Source organism: Globicephala melas, chromosome 10 (assembly GCF_963455315.2).
Source record: "Globicephala melas chromosome 10, mGloMel1.2, whole genome shotgun sequence".
Classification (NCBI taxonomy): domain Eukaryota; kingdom Metazoa; phylum Chordata; class Mammalia; order Artiodactyla; family Delphinidae; genus Globicephala; species Globicephala melas.
In genome coordinates this window covers 74,176,320-74,200,666 of record NC_083323.1, presented here as the reverse complement: position 1 = coordinate 74,200,666, position 24,347 = coordinate 74,176,320, and the positions used below count along the sequence as shown (strand labels likewise).

The 24,347-nt window shown below is 39.4% G+C and overlaps 1 non-coding gene across 1 annotated transcript; it reads left to right on the top strand.

Annotated features, from left to right (window-relative positions):
- The first annotated feature begins 16,650 nt into the window (after window positions 1–16,650).
- LOC132598055 (U6 spliceosomal RNA) lies at window positions 16,651–16,755 on the top strand. The gene has a single exon (XR_009565664.1). It is a non-coding gene; the product is annotated as a U6 spliceosomal RNA (small nuclear RNA).
- The last annotated feature ends 7,592 nt before the right edge of the window (window positions 16,756–24,347 follow it).

Here is a 24,347-nt window from a genome sequence, read left to right as displayed (position 1 = left end):
ATATATGTCCACACAAAAACATGTACACAAATGTTTGTAGGAGCTTGAGTCATAATATCCAAAATGTGAAAACAACCCAAATGTCCATCAACTGATGAATGAACACTATCAAATACTATTCAGCAATAAAAAGAAATGAAGTACTAATACATTCTATAACATGGATGGACCTCAAAAACTATATGCTAAGTGAAAGAAACCAGACACAAATATCATACATATTGTATGATTCCATTTTCTTTTAACTGAAGAATAGTTGATTTACAATGTCATGTTAGTTTCAGGTGTACAGCACAGTGATTCAGTTATATATATAAAGGTTTTATATATATCCTTTTTCATATTTTTCCCTTATAGCTCATTACAAAATATTGAGTATAGTTCCCTGTGCTATACAGTAGGTCCTTGTTGGTTATCTATTTTATATGTGGCAGTATGTACATGTGTGATTCCATTTGTATGGAATATCCAGAATAGGCAAGTCTACAGAGATTGGAAGTATCTATAGATTAGTGGTTGCCAAGAACTAGTGGCGGGGAGATGAGGTATAAACTGGTGCGAGGTTTCTTTTGGGGGTAATGAAAATATTCCAAAATTCTATTGTGAGGATGGCTGCGTAACTCTGTAAGCACACTAAAAACCATTGAATTATACACTTAAAACGGGTGAATTGTATGGTATGTAAATTACATCTCAATAAAGCTGTCTACGAAGAATATATAGGCACACTACAGAGATATTTCAAGTTTGGTACCAGACCACCACAATAAAGTGAATATTACAATAAAGTAAGTCACATGAATTTTTTGGTTTCCCAGTGCATATAAAAGTTACGTTTCCACTATAGTAGTCTGTTAAGTGTGCAATAGCATTGTGTCTAAAAAAAGAATGTACGTACCTTAATTAAAAACAATTTTATTGCTAAAGAATGTTAACCATCATCTGACAACTCAGGGTTGCCACAAACACTTAATTTGTAAAAAACCGCAATATCTGTGAAACACAATAAAACTAGGTATGTGTGTATTGAATGGTAACTACATCTACTGTAGGTTCCTGGCTGGGATGTCGAATATATTGGTTTGTGTGTTATGAACATTCAAAATGTAGCTATTGAATGAAGAGCAAAATAGAGAAGCCTAACTTTTCCTCTGAAATGTCCTGCCATTGCCAAAGAGTTTTCCTTCCCCTCCTAGCCAGAAATCAAGTTGAATCAAGTGCCAAAGCCAACCTAAAGAAGTTGAAAGTGGGTACATTTTTCTTGCAGTAGGTATTGATGTAGGAACTAGACCCTTGCTGGCTGGCTCTTTGGTCCAAATAAGCAATAATCTCTCACCTACAAATACACACACTCTCTTCCATACACAACCAAACAGCCTGAAGATCAGAACGCTGTTTTAACAAGGTGACCAGACTAAAAGATTTTAATGACTTATTCAGTCACACCATTGTTTGAATGAATTTTTCCTCTGTGTTTATGGGTTGTTGAAGAAAAGAAACATAACATAACTTATTCATTCATTTAGTTAATATTTTTAGATCACCTACTCAGTGCCAAGCACTAGTCCAAGTGTTGCATATACTCAGATTATTGATCTACTTGGACAACATCAAACAGAAGCATTTTATCTCCTCAAGATGACTCTCATGTGCTCCTGGAGATCAAATAGGAATGCAAATTTAATTAAATTAAGGTCTGGTAAGCTATCCAGAAAAAGTAAAAAGCATACTCTAGTTGCTTAAGATTTTTAAGCAAAGAATGATGACACTTGACTGTCCATTGAGAAACCATTTCATATTACTCTGGTCCTATGTCTTCTGTACACACTAAAGTATTTATCCAAAGAGAATGTTGAAAGGAATTTATTCTCCAATGAATAACCTGATTCTCCAAACACGAGTTTCACTACAGTTTCCAACACAAGAAAGAGGGAGAAATGGCACAGAAGGTGATAGCATGACACACTGAGGCACCAAACTTGAATCCTCCAGCCTCCTCTGTGCTCAAAGCTTTACCTTGGCTGTTCCCCTCAGCTTTCAACTGGCTTCAATTACCTCTAGATTTAGCTTCAACAAACAACCAAGTATTGAAAACTCAATTTTCCATTCTTCAAAGTGCATTACCAGAAAAAGTGAAATGCAAGGCAACAAAGAGCATTTAATCATTAGGATCTTGCCCCTTGCTGTGGTGAAACCACACGGCTTGGCCCACTTCCAAGGCTAGAATTAATGAATGAGCAGGATTCTCAGGGAAAGCCTTTAACTACAGTCTGCTTAGTCCACAGAGCCTGCCCCTTTATTGCTCTTGGCATGTCTGCCTCTGTTTCTAATGGATCACCTTCCCGGGGGAATACGCACAGGGGGAAAGGTGCAGCCTTATGAATTCCTGTTTCCATTTCTTTTCTTCTCTTTAGAAACAGACTTAAGGAGATTTAATTATGCTGAAGCAGAAAAATCTTGAGTCTTAAGACTAAGACAGCAATCAACTGTGGTTCCTCTCTGTCATTTCTCAGCTGTGGGGAATTTGACGCTTGCAGCCATGCTCCTAGGCTACAGTATCCCAATATCCAAACTTCCTTCAGCTCGGACCTTATGGGCCTCACAGCATCAGCATCACAGATCCCTCTACCTATACTCTACCTTCTTGAAGAGGCAGTGTGTTATTGAGTCAGGGTCAAGGGCAATGCTGGCTACATCCTAGGGCTGGAACTTCATTAGATAAGCTAGGTTAAGAGCTTTTTGGCTTCTATTCTTGGTCTCCTCTCCTGATTGCTTCTCTCTGTTGGGCCAGCCTAAAGCTAGAGCAGGAAAACAGGCCTGAGGATGCTTTGTGACATTTATTGTATGTAGGCTACCCAATAATCATATCCTTCTTCTTATACAAATGTCACCTCAATAGGCTTTTAAGGAGTTCCATCTACCCTCTCTAGACACAGACTGGCAACTGGCAACGAATCACCCTGCCCACCTCTAACCGATGGGTGAGCACATGACATAAGCTGGGGCCACATACCCTCCCTCCCCCAAATTTTACTCTTCAGCAGGATGATTAGAAAAACTGAACACAGATTTTTTTCTTGAGGAAGAGGACTGTTTAGGGGAAGACACATTATCAGTTCCTGCTCTAAAGAGTCCACTTATCCACCTTCTACTGCCCCCAGCACACACAGACGCATGCTGTTGTCCTGTTCATCAGCCTCCCTTCTGTTCCATGAGTAATTCCACATCCTTCCAATAAATTCATTCTTTGCATCAGTTAACCAGAGTCAGTTTCTGATACTTGAAACCAAGCAGCTGCATAATAGGTTCATTTCTTTCTCAGTTAAATAAAGCCAACTCAAGGATGTAACTGGTCTCTAAAGATGGTCTATGCTTCCAATCTTCAAGGAAATCTTTGTAAATGTACATTATATTTGTGTGGCACTTCCTAGGCTTTAAAGTACTCTCTCTCTCTCTACACACACACACACACACACACACACACACACACACAGCATGTGCATATATATAAGTATGCATTCATATATACACGTGCGTGTGTGTGTGTATGTGTGTGTGTGTGTGGAGAAGAATAGAGAAAGAGAGAATCATTCTCAACTGAGACTAAAATAAAACAAACAGCTCTCCAACTCTGTGACATAAATAGCTATTGAACACAGAAAAAAAGTGAAATGAGGTGCTTAGAAAAAGAATGGCATTGTAAATGTCCTCAGATTTTCTGGCTCCAGCCGAGAATGCTTTTAAGTAAACAACACACAAAAGCATAAAACCAAATGCTTTAACACTTACTAATGAAGTATTATAGACCCCTTATCTCATTGAATCCTCTTCATAGCCATCTGGGATACTATTAGGCTTATTTAACACTATGAAGTAAATGAGAATTTCAAGTAAATTGTCTTGTGTCTCAGCTAACAAATTAGAAAAACAAGATGATGCAACACCAGATCGTTTGGAATGCCAAGTCTATGTTCTTTACCCCACATCATATCCATCCTCTGTAATGGGGGAAGAAACATATCCTTAATGGACTTAAATCAGAAAACACTTTTAATAAACATTACTTGATAATAAACGGTTTAACTATGGGAGGGAGGGGTAAATTTCTGCCACTGAACATACATCAACGCAAATTCAAGGTAGATTAAAGAGTTCAATGTTTAAAAATGAAGCAATAACCAAGTAGAATAAAATATAGGCAAGATTTTTCTGATCTCAGGGTGGGGAAAGCCTTTCTAAGCTAAACAAAGGAAGCACCTTAAAAGACATTATTGATATATTTGACTGCATACCTATTAAAAACATCTGTAGCACAAAAAGTACTATGAATTGAATCCAAAAACAAACAGGAAAAATATTTCCAAAATACATTATGCAAGATAGTTTTAGTATATACATATTTCTTCTGAAATAAAAATATTAATCAACACTTCAATATAAAAATATACTCAACAGTCGTACAGTCAAATCACAGAAGTAATAGATAGGGGAAGAATACATCTAATTTAAAAATACAGGTTCTCTAATAATGAAAGAAATACAAATTAAATAAACTATGAGTTTCTATTTTCACATACCACATTGACAAAAGTTTTTTAGTTGTATCAATACTATTACAACACTGAATGCACTGAGTAATTCTGTAGCAAACACTTTAATAATATGTAACAAACACCTTAAAAAATGTCATTATAACTTGTCTCAGTGGGGAAGTGTTTTAAAAATACATTACATTTATATGATAAAACGCAAGGCAGTTATTAGGTGATAGGATGATTTTCATCTTCTTTGTTTACATGTATACATGTAAACATGTTTACATGTCTGTATTTTCCAAATTTTTACAGTGAGTATCTACAGGACAATGTGTGTGTATGTACATACATATAAACACATATATTGCTATACATACACACACGTATATATATATACATACACATAAATGATTTTTTAAATTTTGCACATTTAAGTTTGTATGTATTCGTGTGTGCATTTATTGAGAATTTTAAACTCAATGGGGCATAAATAAGAAATCATTTCATTCTTATTTTGTCAAATCTCCCTTTTCCCTCCCATGTTGATACCCTAGGCAGAGTCCATAATTTCTGGATTCTTTCAGTGATTTGGAAACTCAGTCTTTTCATTTTAAAACAGAGTTTGTTCTCTGCTTTGGGGCTCTCTCCGGCTCCAACCCCAGGCAATGCCCCAGCTTAGAGGCCCTCAGATGGAGAGGGGGCCGTGGTCTGCACTTGCTCTTTCTAGGTTGAGGTGGGGAAGGACATGGTGGCTCCTGGGATACCCCCTGCTCTCCTTCTTATGGACGCAGATTTTCCTCTCTGAGGGGCAAGGAGCCCAGGAGGCTCCACTGGTGGAACCCGCAGAGCCCTCTTCACATGACTCCCGGTTTGCAAGATCTGCCTGTACACTCACTTCTGCACCCTTTCTCCTCTCCGCCACTCTGATGTTGCCAGAGCCTTTTGTTTCTGAGGCTTCTATCCGAGCAACTAAGCCATTCAGGATAGAGGTCTCCGGGGCTTACCCGTCATGGGGAGTGGAGAAAGAATTAGAATACAGAGGAGGCAACTAAATGCCTCTGGACACCTCAATTTATCTTCATTCCTGTCCCCATGAGCTCTCGCCTTCCAGCTCCCTGCCTCCCACTCTCCTCCAACTCATTCTCCACCTGCAGCCCAAGGACTCCTTCTAAAACCCACATCCAATTGCTTAAAAACCTTTCAGTGATTTCCCGCACCCTAAGGGTAAGCTCTAAAGCTACTCATGGGGCTGTGAAATGGCATCTGGTTTCTTCCTAGTGTCTACCTTCATTTGGTCCTCCACTTCCTCTCCCATCTTAGCTGCACTGAATGTTTACCCATCTCCAACTAGCCGCACTCTCCACATTAGGTCTCCACACACGTGTTCCCATTTTCCAACATACGCTCCGCCATGCCCAGTCCTATCACATCTGCCTTCCCCTTCACCTAATCAGTGTCTGCCCATTCTTCAGATTGCAGTCTAATCTATTACAATCCCTCAGGGAGGTCCCCCTCCTGAGACAGGGCAAGGGCCCCATGGACCCTTCCATCACCTGTCATACACTCATTATACTATTTTGCAATCACTGATTTAATTTCTGTGCTCTCTCATAGGCCATGGTTCCGCTGAGAGTTAGAATTGCATCTGCCATATTTACATGGGTTTATATCCTCAAGACCTAGCACTTAGTCACTTAACCCAGAATAATAAATACATAATGAGGATTTAACTATAAACGAATTCCTAAACTTGGATTGAAGGCTGCTTAAGGGTATCTGGCATGGTCCTCTGCAGGACACAAGCTGAATAATCAAAAAGAACTGAATAAAAGGTGTATTTTTTCCAAACTGTGGGCACAGCCTAAGGAAAGCAGCAAGGGTGGAACAGCATCCTAAGACATGTACCTAAGGAAGCACTTACCACCCCAAGGCACAAAGGGGAACAGAAGGGAGCCTGGGTCAGGATCTACTCAGAGATAGGGCTGCACAGAGAAGGATACCTGAGCAGAAGAAAAGCTGATATGAACCTGCAATTCAGCAGGGAGTCAGGGAATGAATACCTGAACTTCTCCCTCCTCTCCACCCCCATCTCCTGTTGGTGTCTTCCATTGCCTGAAAAAATCCAAAGCCACAGGACAAGGAAGTACAGTGATGTGGTCCATCTAAACCAGGTTTCCAGGGTGCAGAGCAGGGTGGAGAAGAAGGGAGGGTAGATTTGGAGTGGTACCAGCACCAGCAGAGGTTTTCCTAGCTCTACATTTCTTTGCATCCCCCTCAGTGCCTGGCACAGAAACAATGGGCCATAAACACCCATGAAAATGGATCCACTAAATTGAATTGAATGAAACAGAATGGAATTGAATTGCTTTGAACTGAATGGAGCGAACCAGACTGCTAAGTAGTTTCCAAGTCAAGAGTTGTCTTATCTTTATGGTATAATCATGGATCTTGCACCCCTGAATTCCAATACGGTCTCTCTAAGCCTCCTGGTTTAGCAGAGTTTGGAATGCACAACATCCCGTGTTCCGAGCAATTCCAGTGAATCCTGCAATTCACTGTTACATGACACTGTATGTAACTTCATATGTTATCTTTAATTCCTGGGTCTCCCTCCCCACTAAGTTTATAATGCATGGTAAATTGGGCAAAGAAATATTGTTTGTCTTTAGGGTTTCAAACCCTAAGAGGTAGTAGACTTTTAGAGGTTTATACACATGCATTAAAAAATGAAAAAAAGGAAAGTGCCACTTTTACGTGGGATTTCCAACATTTTGCAGCAGCATCTGTACAAGCCTCCAGGTGCTGGTATTGGCTTGTAGAGAGCAGCACCTTGTGAACACAAAGCTGGTAATTTACCTGGTGCAGCGTCTGGGAGCACAGAGCCATTTGAACAGCAGCTGATGCTGGGGCAGGTGGTGTGCCCAAGGCATTACTGGCATCCCTTTAGGAGAGCAGTTAGAGTCCTGGAGTTAGAAGGGTCACACGGGCCGAGTCAGACTGACTCTAAAATAACCTGTCGAAAATCAGTCATTTTAGTGGAAACAATTACCAAACTCTTAAAGTAACAATCAGATGATTAGATAGTCCCCTGTTTACCCAATCATGTTATTGATATTTTACCATAGGCCCAGTCTTTAAAAAAGACAATTTAAACCCAGTAATTAAACTTGAACACAATGCGGGACTTCCCTGGTGGCACAGTGGTTAAGAATCTGCCAGCCAATGCAGGGGACACGGGTTCGATCCCTTGTCTGGGAAGATCCCACATGCCATGGAGCAACTCAGCCCGCAAGCCACAACTACTGAACCTGCATGCCACAACTACTGAAGCCCACACTCCTAGAGCCCATGCTCCACAACAAGAGAAGCCACTGCAACAAGAAGCCCGCGCACCCCAACGAAGAGTAGCCCCCGCTCACCACAACTAGAGAAAGCCTGCGCACAGCAATGAAGACGCAACGCAGCCATAAATTTAAAAATAAATAAATTAAAAATAAAAGAAAACTTGAACACAATGCAAGTCCAAAGTGTCTAGTTGGATTAGAGGGTCTTTTATGACTCTGGTAGTGGAACAGAACCCAACCTAGCTGCTATAGGAAAATTACTCTTTGTCAGATTTTTGGTATAATAATGAAAATCATAATAATTTCACCCACAGTTAAAACAGTCTGTGTAATTAAATCATGGTATAATGGGATTATACGACTATACACAGGCTGAAAAATCACTGATCTTGATGTCAAGATCTGACAGAACACAAAACAGAAACCCACAAAAACCTCATAAAAGTAGTGTTTATAGAGTCAACTATAAAATAGCACAGTGATGTGATCAGTTGTGTAATATGGAAACAAAAAAAAAGTTACATCATTCATTAAAACCTACCTAGTCTGTTCATTCCAAAAAAGAAGTCATTTTAAATTAGGTTAAAATAGCATAAAGGGAGGTGGAGATTTGAAAATGATAAGGACACACTTTAAGCCAAAAGATTTTACGTCACTTTGCTGTGCAGCAGTGATCGGCACAACATTGTAAATCAACTCTACCTCAATAAAAAAAGATTTTTTAAATAGCTATCCACTAATGAAAAATCTGAAAGACAAATTAAGGAAACACTCCCATTTACCACTGCAACAAAATGAATAAAATACCTAGGTATAAACCTACCTGGGGAGACAAAAGACCTGTATGCAGAAAACTATAAGACGTTGATGAAAGAAATTAAAGATGATACCAACAGATGGAGAGATATACCATGTTCTTGGATTGGAAGAATCAATATTTTGAAAATGACTATACTATCCAAATCAACCTACAGATTCAATGCAATCCCTATCAAATTACCAGTGGCATTTTATATGGAACTAGAACAAAAAATCTTAAAATTTGTATGGAGACACAAAAGACCCCGAATAGCTAAAGCAGTCTTGAGGGAAAAAAAATGGAGCGGGAGGAATCAGACTCCCTGACTTCAAACTATACTACAAAGCTACAGTAATCAGACAATTTGGTACTGCCACAAAAACAGAAACACAGATCAATGGAACAAGATAGAAAGCCCACAGATAAACCCACGCACCTATGGTCAGCTAATCTATGACAAAGGAGGCAAGGATATACAATGGAGAAAGGACAGTCTCTTTAATAAGTGGTGCTGGGAAAACTGGACAGCTACATGTAAAAGAATGAAATTAGGATACTTCCTAACACCATACACAAAAATAAACTCAAAATGGATTCCAGACGTAAATTTAAGACTGGACACTATAAAACTCTTAGAGGAAAACATAGGAAGAACACTGTTTGACATAAATCACAGCAAGATCTTTTTTGATCCACCTCCCAGAGTAATGGTAATAAAAACAAAAATAAACAAATGGGACCTAATGAAACTTAAAAGCTTTTGCACAGCAAAGGAAACCATAAACAAGACGAAAAGACAACCCTCAGAATGGGAGAAAATATTTGCAAATGAATCATCAGACAAAGGATTAATCTCCAAAATATATAAACAGCTCATGTAGCTCAATATTAAAGAAACAAACAACCCAATCCAAAAATGGGCAGAAGACCTAAGTAGACATTTCTCCAAAGAAGACATACAGATGGCCAAGAAGCACATGAACAGCTGCTCAACATCACTAACTATTAGGGAAATGCAAATCAAAACTACAATGAGGTATCACCTCACAGCAGTTAGAATGGGCATCATCAGAAAATCTACAAACAACAAATGCCGGAGAGGGTGCAGAGAAAAGGGAACCCTCTTGCACTGTTGGTGGGAATGTAGATTGATACAGCCACTATGGAGAACAGTATGGAGGTTCCTTAAAAAACTAAAAATAGAATTACCATATGATCCAGCAATCCTACTACTGGGCATATGCCAAGAGAAAACCATAATTCAAAAAGACACATGCACCCCAATGTTCACTGCAGCACTATTTACAATAGCCAGGTCATGGAAGCAACCCAAATGCCCATCGACAGATGAATGGATAAAGAAGATGTGGCACATATATACAATGGAATATTACTCAACCATAAAAAGGAACGAAATTGGGTCATTTGTTGAGAGGTGGATGGATCTAGAGACTGTCATACAGAGTGAAGTAAGTCAGAAAGAGAAAAACAAAATCGTATATTAACACATGTATGTGGAACCTAGAAAAATGGTACAGATGAACCGGTTTGCAGGGCAGAATTTGAGACACAGATGTAGAAAACAAACGTATGGACATCAAGGGGGGAAAGCTGCGGGGGGGTTGGGATGGTGGTGGGATGAATTGGGTGATTGGGATTGACATGTATACACAGATGTGTATAAAACTGATGACTAATAAGAACCTGCTATATAAAAAAACAAAAGAAAAAAAATAGCTATCGAAAATCACTGACCACCCTGAAACATTTTGAAACCGAGAGAACAAGGGCAAGATGGGAGAAGCAATTATTAAGGTGCTGAAAAGTCCAGAGACAGGGACTGGACCCCAGAGAACAAAGAACAAGATGGATGAACCCACTTCAGAGACAATTGTATCATGCATTGCTCACGTCAAGGATCTGAAAACCCAGGGGGCGTCTCTGATAGAGCCATCTTGGGAAGGTCAGTGTGACACCAAGCGTGTGACACCCTCCTGCTCTTCCCCATCTGCTCGTCCTGGACCCAACAACTGGAGAAGAAAGAAGAGAACCTGATAGGCAACAGAATCAAGGGTGGGGTGCCTCTACCCGTCATATGACCGTGGACCACAGAGCAAGTCTGAGCTTGATGGAGGGGAAAGGGAAACAACTCTGATTAGGATATAAGATTGAAGTCTTGACTTGGACCAGACTATATTTTTCAATACCTGAAATCAGACTGTTTCTTTCTGTTAAAGTGACTTGGCAGCTATGGGATTTTTTCCAAGCTGTTATCAAGGGACAGGGAAGAAAGACACATCAAAGAAGGCAGCAGTAGGCAGAAAAGAATGTTATTTCCTCTTTGTATTCAATTAATTCAATCAAGAAAACAGTTACTTGTGGAACTAAGTGTTTACAAACCCCAATCACGCTAATATTAATGCCCCCCACCGACACACAAAGTATTTTAAGAGGCATAGAGCCCACACAGAAAAGTTTGTCTGATTAGTCAGTCTGAGTCACTTACACATTCTCAAACTGAAGGAGACCAAGCCCCAGGATTGAGGGTCCTGATGGTCCTACCATAATTATGTAAAAGTGGGAAAGAACATTTCCCCTAAGGAAGGGATGCTGGAAAAGAGAAACAAACAAAAAACAAACAGTGGATGGACATTACAGTACCAAAGTGGAGCATATCACAGCAGCTGACCTACATGTTTTGGTTTTGTCTCAGTTGTCAGTAATCATCTCCTTCTGTCTTTTTCATTAATCTACTTTTTTTTTTTTTTCCATTAATCTACTTTTTAAACTTCTCTCTTGAATATTAGGATTGATTAAAGGAATCAAAGAGCAGGACATCTGTGAGGCAGAGGGAGTGTGGGGTAGACTTCAGGTCAGCGGGTTCTTCCTGGAAGCTGTATGAACTTGGGACAAATGACCTCATAACTTTTAAGCCTTAACACTCCTTTAAAAACTTACAAAATTGACCTAACAAAGGAAAAAAAAAACAGTCAACGGTCACATGAGTGACTTCAGAAGCAACTTAATTAGGTATTGGTTTTCATTAGAGGAATAAATATATAATCTATATTATGGTGCATCCAGTGGGTTTTAAAGATAAGATCAAGAAACATGAAAGTCACCTTTTATGTTAAACAATAAAGAGATTTATATAATAGGCTGCCCCGGTAATAAATAAAGGTCTAAATAGAAGGGAAAGAAAGAGGATAGAAGAGAAATAGAAACGGAGAACAAAAATTTCAAGGAAAAGGCAGAGGCAGAGACAAACACAAACAAATTACAAAGAAAGAAAAACCAGGCAGGGTGAGCGAAACAAGCTGGGGGGGGGGGGGGGGAGCGGGAAATACAAGCTAGTGTCTGTATGATAGGAGCGCCATCTTGTGGCGTAAAAGGATAGTGCAGCTGATGGCTTCTGACGCCTTCTTCCTCTCTCTCAACTGCACAGTAACTGCAAACAGTAACTTCACTTTCTTGGTACATTTGTAACGAACCAAGTGAAATTAAATAGCGGGAAAAGCCCAATGTATGGAATGAGGTTTCCCAATTCTTCCGAGGGGAAACAATGGCTCATAGAACATTCCAAACATTACAAAGATGAGATACACCTGAAAACATTCAGAACAAATCTAAAAATGATGACATTTGTAAGTAAAGCTTTCTTAATATTAAGTTTCCTGTGACTTCTGTTTCATTTACCTCAATTAATTCATTTATTCATTCAACAAAGAATATTTATTGAACATACATGATGTGCCCCAAATAGCACTCTGTGGGTGGGAGATACAGCAGCTCCTGACCAATGAAGCTTCTGTTTCAGTGGAAGATAAACAATCCAGAAATAAACAAGTAAGTATAAAGTGCCAATTGGGATTGGGTGCTACAATGCTAACCAAAGCAGGATGTGGCAGATAGGAAACATGGGGGTGAGAGAGGGCATTACTGTTTTATCTGGGATGGATAGAATGAAAATGAGCAGAGACATGAAGTGAGGGAGTGAGTCATGTGGCTTTAGGGGGAAAACAAACCCAAAGGGGACTAAGAGACAGAGGTGCTCAGGCTCTGGAGTCAGACACACTTGAGCTAGAACCCCAGCTTATCATTTACCAACTCTGTTACTTGATCTCTCCAAGCTTGCATTTCTTCAACTACAAAATGAGAATTAAAATGCTTTCTTTGTTATACTCTTGGAAGATCAAATGGGGATAAAATGTTGCAAAGGTTATATGCATATAAAGTGCTTTGCACAGTGCCAGGCACGTGGCTTGTATACAAAAGTGGGGGCGGGAGGGATAAATTAGGAGTTTGGGATTAGCATGTACACACTACTATATATAAAATAGAAAACCAACGAGGACCTACTGTGTAACACAGGGAACTCTACTCAATATTTTGTAATAACCCATAAGGGAAAAGAATCTGAAAAAGTACGTGTGTGTGTGTGTATATATATATATATATATATATATATATATATTTATTTATTTATTTATTTATGAATCACTTTGTTGTATACCTGAAGTTGACACATTGTAAATCAACTATCTTTCAATTAAAAAAAACAATAAACATTAGCTATTACCTATGTCAGTTTTTTTTTTTTTTGCGGTGTGTGGGCCTCTCACTGTTGTGGCCTCTCCCATTGCGGAGCACAGGCTCCGGACGCGCAGGCTCAGCCACCATGGCTCACGCGCCCAGCCGCTCCGCGGCATGTGGGATCTTCCCGGACCGGGGCATGACCCCGTGTCCCCTACATCGGCAGGCGGCCTCTCAACCACTGCGCCACCAGGGAAGCCCCCTATGTCAGTTTTGATCCATGTGACATTATAGACACAGATTTGAAAACACCTTGATTCTTACGTTTTTATGGGATTGTTCAATAATAATAGCTACTATCGAGTGCTTACTCTCTTCACCTTATGTTAAATCGTCACAATATGTCAAAAAGGGGTAATATTATTTCCATTTTACAGATGAGGAAACTGAGGCCCGAAGAAGTTAAGTAGCTCGCCCATGTTCATTCATGCAGTCTGTGTGAGCCAGAATTCAGACCCAGGCAGTCTGACTGCAGAATCTGTGTTCTTAGTCACAACAGGAAACTAGCCCTCAGTTAGTTGTGCACAGAAGGCAAGTGTTGGAAGCCAGAATCCGAACCCAGACTTCTCATTTCTTCCCCTCCATGTACCTCTCATTCAGAATTACTTGATTTAATCTCTGTGATTCAAATTTGATCATTACACCCAAACTGCACCAATATGATGCCAAAACAATTGATCAGTGAAAAATAAGATTTCAAATCACCTACCTAGTTGTTTTTCATATTAGGGGAAATAGCAACCCATTAGGGAGTTGTGAAACCAATTTGGTCAATGGCAATCAGCTTCTTTTAAAAAGATGAAATAGGGCTTCCCTGGTGGCGCAGTGGTTGAGAGTCCGCCTGCCGATGCAGGGGACACGGGTTCGTGCCCCGGTCCGGGAAGATCCCACATGCCGCGGAGCGGCTGGGCCCGTGAGCCATGGCCGCTGAGCCTGCGCGTCCGGAGCCTGTGCTCCGCAATGGGAGAGGCCACAACAGTGAGAGGCCCACGTACCGCAAAAATAAATAAATAATAAATTAAAAAATGAAATAGATAAAATGTAAAACACCATATAGGTACACATAGTAAGGATATTTTCAAGTAAACCTTTGTTTCACGCGCGCACGTGCGCGCACGCGTCTATTTAAGTCCTCAGCACTCTCTGTATTGTGATGTAAAATGCATTTCTTACAGTGCGCCTCAATCTAAATATCTCAAAAAACACTGATTTAGGTGATACTCTTTAATCTTCTCAAAAAGATTAGTTGCTCAATTATACTTTTTGATTTCCAATCTAGCCTGTTGAAAATCAGGTATGTACATCATAAGATGAATTACCAGAATGGAATTTTCATGCCTTGTTCAGATATGTTGCTGTCATGGACAAACCAAGTCTTTACCTATATGTTATCAGCAAATCTGGAACAAGAGTACAATTTTTACTCTTTAGTGTTTATTATTCTTCCCAAAGACTTGTTGGATTTTTTTCTTTCATTGAGGAGACAAGTCATTTTATCCTCCAACACATACTGCCTCATTTTGCTAATCATAAAATTTATGTCACACATTGAAAACGAATAAACAAATTACAAGCCTTAAAGAGACAGGTTGTATTTTCAACCAGTAGGTGAGCTTATAGACCATATATTCAGCCATCCTCAGGCATTTTTCAAAGTTGGAAATGTCAGGCATTTATATGGTTTATTTGTAAAGCACTAACAATAATTGGAACATTAGGGTCTTATTATTTGCCAAAGAAATTTATTTAAGCAATTCAAGTGGTTGAAGGTTAAGGGTGTAGAAAAATGTCATGTGACACCACATAAAATTTTATTACTGTTTTTGCACTTACATAACTTAGAAACACCTACTTAAAATAAATAAATAAATAAATAGCTTCCTCCCTTATGACAAAAGTTTAATCTTAGCTCACACTTTTAGAGACATGACATTGGGTAAATGATGTTTTGATAGCTTTAGAATTTTCTGTACAAAATATGATTTGGAGCGAAAAATATCAATACTCAAAACTAATCAGTAATCAATCAGTTCTCATAGTATGGACTTCGAGGCAAAAAACAAACAAAAAACAGAAAACCTTCAACGTGTCTGATATTTTAGTCCTATGGTTGGCTTTCCTTGGTGTCCTTCAGTCAGTATCAGAGAAATTTTTGAAATTGAAGAACAGAAATGATCAGAGCTCCTTCTCTACTCACCTTCCATATCACCACCATCTCTAATGCTACCACTTCCACCATTACCAGACCTACAAAGTCTAGAGCCCTCTATGGGGAAAGCAATGAGTTCCTAAGTCTTGTCATCAGCCCACCAGCCTTCACGTAATAATCATTTGCTTCCCTATCTCTCTGCATCTCCACAATTCTATTCACCAACCACAGAACAACTGATTTCCAAGAAAAGACTTAACACTTCTATGGCCCTGATTTTCCTGATCATTTCTGGGTTTGAATACTTTGTCCTCCAATCCTCAGAAACAGGGTTAAAATTGTGCCACACCTCCGTGGTTGCAGCCTCTGTGACAGGTATCACTTATCGCTCTTTCCTGCTGAGCCCAGACACAGCTTCAGAATCCTCCTCAACCCTGCAACTGGGGCAACCACTAGCAGCTAAACAGAGTTGACATGAGATTGAATGCATTTGACCTTCGTGTTACACACCATCATAATGTCTAAAACCAACACTTTAACATTCAAACACTATATCTCAGACCGTCCCTGGCATTTGAGAGGGGAACAAAAACCAATGTCAGACAACATGTTTGATTTTAAGGTTTGGAGGAAAGGGTTGCAGAATTTTGCATAATAAGGAAACGAATAGCTTCCAGGGAACAAAAATGGCCATGATTAATATGACCAAATAATGGGAAATCTAGTTCATCCCCATGTCTAGCATTTTGCCCCATTGATCAACCCAAAATCAAACCTTTTGTCAAATAAAGAGCTGTTAGTTTTTAGATTTAAACAAAATTGACACTACAGCTATGACAATGACAATGTCCCCTTTCTCGAGGACATTTGCAGTAGAAGTCACATCTCAAAGGGGAACCAAAGGATTTCACTTTAAAAGGATTTGACTTTAAAGAATTTCAGCCAGGAGAAAACTGGAAATCTTTGGTTATGGCAAGATAATATATGTAATATATTAATTTATGTCTTATACTAGTCTAAACTAAGGTACTTATCCCACTCTGGACTCAAACAGGAGCCAAGTTTTCACTTTTTTCCCCATGGAAAGTGGGCAAGATCCCCACAAAAGACATAGAGTATCATCTGAAGAAAATATCTGATCTACCCAGACATCAGCATTAAGCTGAGAGGAAGTAGTATTTGAGTTTCTTTTAGAAGGGATAGGTTTAATTGAAAGAACATATGTTGGAGGCTCGCTTCGGCAGCACATGTACTGAAATTGGAACAGTACAGAGAAGATTAGCATGGCCCCTGAGCAAAGATGACACGCACATTCATGAAGTGTTCCATATTTTTAGAATCTGAAAAATAATATATATATATATATACATATGTGAAACTGAATCACTTTGCTATACACCTTAAGCTAACACAACATTGTAAATGAACTAGACTTCAATAAAAGAAAAAAATTGGGTAAGTTGGGTGGGGGGAGCAATTGGATCCCCTTCCCCCAATTAATAACATTAAATGCAGGAAACTGACAGGCTTCTTTAGTAAAATAAACATAACTAAGTTAAATAACAGCTATGCAACATAACACACTGTGTTTGTAGTCAATGCATTTAATCGGAGTTTTTGGAGTCTTCATACTAAAGTGGAATAAAAATTGTTTTCAGGATTAGAGGTGGTATACACAAAGTCCTTAGCACATAGTAGGTGCCCATGTAGTGCAGTCAGGGCAGCTTCAGGGGCTGATGTCTTCATGGTCATGACATCCTTTGTTTACTGATATAGCAGGTGACATTATTTGTCCAAAGTAGAGAGAGGAAAAATATATTGGTGACATGTGGGACTGTTGAGGTTGTTTCCTCAGGAATTGGTGGGTATTGATCCTACTCTAGCACCTGCCATGAAGGAAACTTACTGTCTTCAGCTGATATGAGCCCCTAGGGGATATGTTAGCATCCCATTGACACAGGGTTATTCTTCCCAAAGATAATGGGTTCAAAATGCAGAGCTAGAAAATCAAAGCCCAATGTTGATCTACCTGGCACCAATCAGTAGGTACAAATGGTGTTTAGGGAGTTTGCAGCTTTCCTATCACCCTTAAAATGACATCATATAATCAGTAAGTCTTAAGTCTACCCATATTCCAGGGAACAGAAAATCACCCCAGGTCTTTACTTCATCCTGCATTACTACATATCACCATTAGATGACAGCAGTTGGCAAATAACTGCGTAGTCCAGGCTGGGACTGATTTTTTTTTTTTTTAAGGTAGAGCCGGGTCCACACTTGGGAAAGTAAAGCGTGGAAGGTGAGTCACATGAAACAGTCTTTCAATAGGCTTCAATTTTCATTTTTCTCCATTGTTCCCCATCTGATAGCCCATTTGGAAAAAAATGCCCCTGGGTATTCAGTATGTGAGGATTCCAAAGAACAATAGAACAATATCTCCTGTCAGAATGCTGTCAAAGTGTTCTTCCATTGCTGTATCACAGGCCTTTGACTATTCAAGTGATACTGGAGGTATAAAGAAAGTACTGTAGCAAATATGGCCTTGCAGTAGCTCATGCATCTGATTTAATATTAGGTAAGTAATGATTTTAGGTAACTCAAGGATACATTGGGTGAAATGTTACCTAAGTAACATTTTGACATGTATAGACTTAACAAGACTTAAGTTTGCTCCCTTTGAGTGGAACCAAGGACGATGTTACAAGAGGAGAAGGGAGACATTTTCAAAAGTAAAGCTGGAACGAAATAAAATAAGGCCCGTTTGAAGAAGAAAAACAGCCAGTGTAAAAAGAGAAAAAGTGATTTATCCAAAAGATCAAAATCGGTAACTGCTGTTTCACTGATTTGGGCTGAATTCTCTTAGTCAGCGTTCTGCTCTAATTGACCAATCACAATCGTCCCTCTGAGAGAGAAACTAGTATGCAAATAAAGCCTATGTAAAAGCAAGGACACAACCCCTGGCTCCTATTCTCTCTGAATGAAGAGATCCACAAGTTGTCTCCGGCCTTGGGAAAGCTCTCCAGGCATTGGATGTGCTAAACACTTGAATTCCATCAACTCACCTGATACTCCCGAGGACAGCATGTTAGAAGCAGGGGTTATGGGTTGGATCCCCGGTCCGCGGAGCTAAGATCCCACACGCCTCCCAGCCAAAAAACCGAAACATAAAACAGAAGCAATATTGCAACAAATTCAATAAAGACTGTAAAAAACAAGGAAAAAGAAATGCAGGGTCCAAGACCAAGACTCTTTCCTCCTCCAGGGCAAGACGTGGCAAAGTGAGAGGAGATAACACCAGCCACTGAGGGCTCTGAATTCAGCGCAGGCACCTGCCCCTCTCCTCCGATAGGTGGTTCTCCATCCGGTTCCGCTGACGGAAAGAATCAGAAGAGTGGGAGGTGGAGAAACGTGGGTCCTACCCGCTGCCAAACTGAGACCACAGCCTGCAACTGTTCCCTACCACCACCCACGATGATTGGGCAGCTCACGTCTGTGTTTACAGTAGAGACAGCCATTTCTGTGCTACAACCTTGTCTGTTGTAGTAGTAAAACTGCTTGCTATTTGTTTTGTTTTGAGCATCACATGGCCACTTCCATCGTAAAGTTTCTCATAGGTCTTCGCTTAATGGTTTTGGCAGACATTGATGACTGGGATGGAGTCATCAGAATGGAGGGCTTTTTTTATTTCCAGCTTTATAGAGATTTAATTGACATATAACATTCTGTAAGTTTAAGGTGGATGCCTGTTGAATTGATACATTTGTATGTTGCAGAATGATTTCCACCAAGAATGGAGATTTTTTAATCCTATCATTCCTCCTTCATTTATTAGCTAGAATTATCCAATAAAGAATGTTCTCTCAACAATTGTTGAATTACCTGAAACAAAAGAGGCGGTGTAGATGCTTCTTTCTTACTGTCTATTTGTCTATTTTCAGAATAGTGAACTGGTGCCCACACAACCTCCAAACTAACTTGTTGATTTTACATACTTGATGTGTTTCAAAGTGTTGTAATCATTATTTGTTTTTACATTCTTCCCAAATTTGGCCAGTGGGAAATCCTTCAAGTTGTCTCATATAATCTTGCTCTGGGGCATAATAATATGCCCCTAATTCATCTCACTTTCTTCCCCAGAAGTAAAATTAGGCATTTTTCTAAGGAGCCCTGTTCCCTTTAAGATGGAAGTGGTACTTAGATTTTACATTCTGGGTACCCAGAGTGATCATTTAAACTGAGTTGGTCATGCTTCTAGGCCTTTTCAGTGGACAGGACTAGGAAATTTGTAGTTTTTAGAAAGAGAAAAATAAATCATAAATACTGATATTTCTAATTCAAATCAAAGATTACAGAATTTTTACTTCAATTCTTTTATTTTGTTTGTCTTTTTTTACTCTGAAAACCTTATCTCCTAAGTGTATTAACTTAATTTCTTAGTTGCTTTATCTTGCTGTCTATATAATGGTATTTAAAATAATAATGTGAATATTACCACTAACAACTAGCTGAAAGAATTCAATCTAAAAGATCTTTTTTAAAATTTATTTTATTGAAGTATAGTTGCTTTACAATGTTGTGTTAATTTCTACTGTACAGCAAAGTGATCAGTTATATATACATATACATTCTTCCATATTCTTTTCCATTATGGTTATCACAAGGTATTGAATATAGTTCCCTGTGCTATACAGTAGGACCTTGTTGTTTATCCATTCTCTATATAATAGTTTTCATCTACTAACCCCAAACTCCCAATCCATCCCTCCCTCACCTCCCCTCCCCCTTGACAACCACAAGTCTGTTCTCTATGTCTGTGAGTCTGTATCTGTTTCGTAGAAAAGTTCATTTATGTAAGAGATCTTTATGGGTTTTTTTTGTCCTTAGGATATATCTCCCTAGGAACGTAAAATCGAAATATGTCTTTTAAAATCAGTTGAAATAATTCTTGAGATGGTTATGCCACAGAATTGATACAAAGTTAAGTTCACTTCTTTCCAGTTTATTTTAAAGTTTTAGGGCTTGCTGTGTTTTGTTTGCTTTTCTCTTTGATTTAACTTTGTTTTTAATTATGTAAAATATTTACATGATTCTGAAGTCAAAAAAACAAAATAAATTTCATAGAGAAGTCTATGTCCCCTCCATATCCTCTAATTCCTTTTTCCCTCCATCCCATTTTTTAATTAATTTTTGGTTTATCCAGCTACTGAAATTATAAATAAGTATGTATTTACTATGTCTCCTCCTTTCTTATCTAAACTATAGCATTGTGCAAACACTGTGATGCATTTTGTTTTTGTTACTTAACAATATGTCTCAGCCGTCACTCTGTATTACGACGTAGAGGTCTTCCTGATTCCTTTTCACAGCTACATAATATGGCATTGTGTGGATGCTCCAAAGTTTATTTAACTAGCCTCCCTTCGATAGACATTTGGGTTGTTTCTAGCTTTTTGCTAATTGGTTCTCTACATTTGTCTTATTTTGCCCTCCGAAGAGTCCAGTTGGTCTGGCTTAGTCTTATTTTATAGAAAAAGAAACTACTGCATAAGTAGTTAAGGACTTGACCAAAAGTCACAGAGTTAAGTGGGGAGGAGGGAACCAAGGATTCTCCCGCTTCCATAATTTCTGTTCTTTGCACAAATCTATATAATTCATACTTCGGTGTAAATAGCTGGTAACACCTTTGTTTTAGAGTGAGAAGGAAGGGGAGGAAGTGAGAAGCACATGCTTTAGGGTAGATTGTGGAGGAAAATTTAGCCTTAAGTTCAAGGCTGGAATTTCAGGTCTCAGCCAGACTGTGGGAGGAGTATTTGAGGGAACAGCTGGCCTCTCTGGCATTGTCCCCAGTCAAAGGAATGCCACACATTCACAGGCAGGTGGGTCTATTTTTGGCAGAAGGACCTTCTCAGTGCCTGCTAAAATCACATCATGTCCCCTTCTATCGCAGGGCACTTTGCTGTCCTGGTAAATCCCCTCAAGACTCCCTTTAAAGGATATAAAACAGTCCCTTCTCGACTCTTCCCTCATCTGTGACTACCCCCCTTTGTCTTCTTTTGTACTCTACAGACCAGGGGGAAAATGTTACATATACCAAACCACACACAGCAAGCCCAGTTCTGATAAGTAAACATCATTTTACAGTCTTCTTATGGGAGAAATTAAGCTGATATTTACAGGAAGACTTAAAGACTTGGAGCAGAATCTTTCATTAATTTTCCCTTTTCCCATCACTCTATTTTTTTAAGGGACAGTGTCAATTCTGAAGGAACATAAGCCCATATCATAATGTTATTTTAAAATGAGCATCTCAAGGTAGTGCCTCATCTAAGAATATGTTTAGCCCAAACTCCTCCCACCTTCTCCTCTCTGAAATAATCATATTTAGAATAAAGCACGGAGACCACTGTAAGACAGGAGGATCAGCAGCTTTTCAACTTCAAGACACAAATCATATTCACTGCACAGTCCTTCCCAAGGCGAAACAGTGGCCACTACATCTTATAGAGATTTTCCAAAAGGGTTTAAACAAAGGAGCTTTCATCTCTGCCTGAGTAGTCGGAATACGCCATTCTCTCAGTAGTCTTGTTAATAAAGGTTGTATTGTGCCATTGCTACACTTCTGAAACCAAACAGCATAAGTAAATTAGGCACATTATCATTGTACTACAGATGAGGCAGCAGGGGGGATCTGATCTGACCACGTGAGGATCTGACCTCATCATGGATCTGACCAGCTTTCAAAGCTAGTCTGGCTCAGGACTCTCCCCAGCTCAGCTGGGTGGACCCACTCAAGTAAAGCCAGTACCCCATAACTCTGACCTTTGTCTTGTCAAGACTCCATAACTCTGACCTCTGTCTTGTCAACTTTGACATGTGAGTCAATGCCTGAAAGTTCACTCACTCAGCATACGTGAAGTTACTTTCTGCCATGTGTCAGAAATGAGGAAGAAAGTTGTGAACAAGACACACACACTCCCTGTTATCTGAGAGAAATGGGGAGAAATAGGGATATAGAAAGACAAATCTATACAAGTTAAGTGTTACAGCAGGACCTTGGGTACATTTTTAAGCTCTTTGTGCCTGTTTGTAAAGGAGGATGACAAAAGTAGCTAAATCACAAGGCTGTTACGAAGAGTAAAACACCTAGTATCAGGCACAGGGTAGGTGCTCCATAAATGTTAGAGTTAGTTATTAAGCGAATTTAAAGTTAATGTAAAGCTAGGTCTTCTCCCTATCCTTTCTGAAGTATATCTTTCTCCTCCAGAGTTTCATTTAATGAACCCAACAAGCCTGTAACATAGATGCTACCCACATTTGGAGAAGTTGAGGCCACAGAGATGAATGGGCTTCTCCAAGTCTTACACCTCACATAAAGTAGTGGTGGAACCCAGATCAACTCATATCAATTCAGCCCCCAAAATTCCTTATGCTTTTAATCCATACTTTATGCTACATTCCCTGTGAGAATCAAAACTATGAATAAATACCCAGAAGAGAGAGAGATTAATTCTATCAGGAGGCATCTAGAGAGGCTTCTTGAAGAAAGAAAGTGGAGCATGCACTGCCCTGCTAATCCACCCATGGCTCCTTACTGCTTTACAATAAAGTACAAACCCTTTACCAAAGCCAGAAATCCTCTATTCCTTTCCTTTTCCTTGAGTCCCCAACAAGTCCTATAAGTTATAGCCACGAATTTTATCCCAATACATCATTTTTATCTATCTATCTACTGCTACCACCTTAACCCAAAGTGCCACCATCTCATGTTCAGTTTGGTTTCCCTACTGATCTCCCTGCACCCTTTCTGCCAACCTAAAATCCATTCTCTGCACAACAGCAAGGGTAAGCTTAAAATGCAAATCCAACTGTGGCACTCCCCCACTTTAAAGTCCTCCAGTAAATATCATTTGTATTTAGAATTAAATCTAAATTCCTTTCGTGACTCTACGTATACATGATCTGGTGTTTGTTTATTATTCCCACTTCATCTAGTCAATGTCTTCTCTCCACTCATTATCCTGCAGCCCTAAATGCTTCCTTTATTTTATCCAACAGAAAACATTTTTTATCTCATCTCATGGCTTTGCACTTGCTGTTTTCTCTGCCCAGGTTGCCATGGTCTTTTCTTCCAGACTTGTTCCTCCTTATTGTTCAGATCTCACATATCACCTCCTTAAAGAGATCTTCCCAAGACACTTCATTTAAAATAGGACCCCATTCCTCCTGCCCCTCCCACCCACCCCGTTTTTTTCTATTACTGCACACTGTTTAATTCCTTTAAGGTGCTAATACACTCTATAGTTTTTAATGACATATTTATTTGTTGACTGGATCCCCATTGAAATGTAAAACTCCAAGAAGATGGGGATTTTGTCTATATTGCTCCATATGGTATCCTGGGCTTATAGTAGACATTCACAACATAGTTATTAAAAGGATGCAAGGAAGGGAGGAAAGGAAGTTTCAACAGCATTTTTTCAGAAGCATAAGACTTGAGCAGGTAAATGTATAAGGAAAGTAGGGAGGCAATTCATAGCAGAAGGAACAGCTTGAACACAAATCTTGAGTCAGATGAGTTCAAGATTTGTTTAAAGAAAGACACGTGTACTAATGTGCCCAGAAAGTAGCTGTATAAGGAAACTAGCATCTTCAATCAGTTTACAAATGCTTGTCAAATGCCTGTGGTGTCACAGATACTGTGCTGGATGTTCCCGTTACATACTGCTGCATAGCAGATTATCCTAAAACTTAGTGGCTTAAAACAATCACAATCATTTATCTTCCTCACAAAGCTGCAATTTGAGCAGAGCTCAGCAGGGGCAGCTCATCTCTGATCCACGTGGCATTGGCTTGGTAGACTCAACTAGGGGCTGGAAGATTGACTTCCAGGATGGTTCACTCACATGGCTAGTTAGCACTGGCTATCG